The sequence below is a fragment of the Ursus arctos genome, unplaced genomic scaffold (assembly GCF_023065955.2).
Source record: "Ursus arctos isolate Adak ecotype North America unplaced genomic scaffold, UrsArc2.0 scaffold_24, whole genome shotgun sequence".
Taxonomy (NCBI): Eukaryota; Metazoa; Chordata; class Mammalia; order Carnivora; family Ursidae; genus Ursus; species Ursus arctos.
Genome location: NW_026622919.1, coordinates 18248936 through 18250358, shown reverse-complemented (window position 1 = coordinate 18250358; position 1423 = coordinate 18248936).

The window sequence follows — 1423 nt, the reverse complement described above, 5'->3', positions numbered from 1 at the left end:
CTGCTTGCGCTCTGTCTCTCTCTAACTCAAATGAATAAATAAAATCTTTTTTAAAAATAAAATAAAAATAGACCGTTCTGGGTGAAGCTACCATCATTTGTCATAGTGCATTACACACACACACACACACACACACACACACAAATACACATTTACAGAGAAAGAGCAGAGAAAACTGCCAGTCCTGTGGTCTGGAGGTCCCAGGTTCCACATCCACCAAAAGCCTCCCATAGCAGCAAGGTACCCTCTAAAGGACAGCAGGAAACCGGAAGGCCTAGGACAGAGGACAATGCTTCTTAGCCCAGAGCCCCCCAGGAGCCTGGAGTTGTTCACACAGGACCCTCCAGTAGCAAGAAAAGCAGGAGGTCCAAGGGGATGACTGAAAGGAAGCTTATCCTCTCCCCCACATCCCTGCTAGGACCTGGAAGTGAGGCCCACGATTTCCTGGACGGTACAGGGTTCCTCCCTGCCTGCTCAAGAGTCAAGGCCACATGAACACGAGAGCACAAGGGACAGCTGTGGCCAGTCACGTCCCACATGTCTGCACGTTCCTCCAGAGTGTCTTCTGTGGGGAGAGCATGCGTGTTGGGGAGGGAACAGAGGATGCAAGTGTGCCTGCCCTCTCAGAACTTAAGATCCTTGGAAAACAACAGAGCCCCCAAAAGCAAAATGGGGCAGTGAGGAAGGAGAGAGCCTGGGAGACACAGGCCTATAGAAGCTCGGGCAAATCATTTGCCCTCTCTGAGCCCCAGTTTCCTCTCTGTGATTGGAGGGTTGGGTCCTCGAATTCTGAAAGGCCCTCTTGGCCCTGAAGTCATGAAAGGATAGAGAACAAGACGCAGTGGACCTACACGCTACATGGAAGGGCATTGACCATAGCACCTCAAAAACTGGCCTAACTGCCCTCCCTCCAGCAATCAGCCTTCAGGTGACATACACTCAGCCCCCCCTTCTTTGTACACGTTTAGTGAGCGACTTCCTTTCGAAAGGCCTTGTCTCCTATACTATCGTTCTCACAGCTCTACAAGGCAGATGTTATGCTCTCCATCTTCTAGATAAGGAGACTGAGCCCAGGGAGGTTAAGTAAGTGGCAGGGCCAGGGCACAACCCAGGCTCTCTGGGTACAGCACCAGGGGAGATCTCCCCAGCTTTGAGGGGGTCTTCCCCAAATGGACAGAGACAGCTATGTCCTCTTTCTCCAGGGAGCTCCTTGAGGACCCAGGACCACCACAGGAACATGTCTGGAAGGCACATTCCATCATCCTGAAGCAGCAGGGTCTTGGGCACATCTGTCCTGGCCAGCAGCCAGCAGCACACAACAGACTACCTATACCATTTCATTTCACCCTCCAGCCCTCAGGTGGGCATTCTTATTATTATCTCACTTTTAAAATGAGGTTCAGGAGACTTAACCCACCTGCCC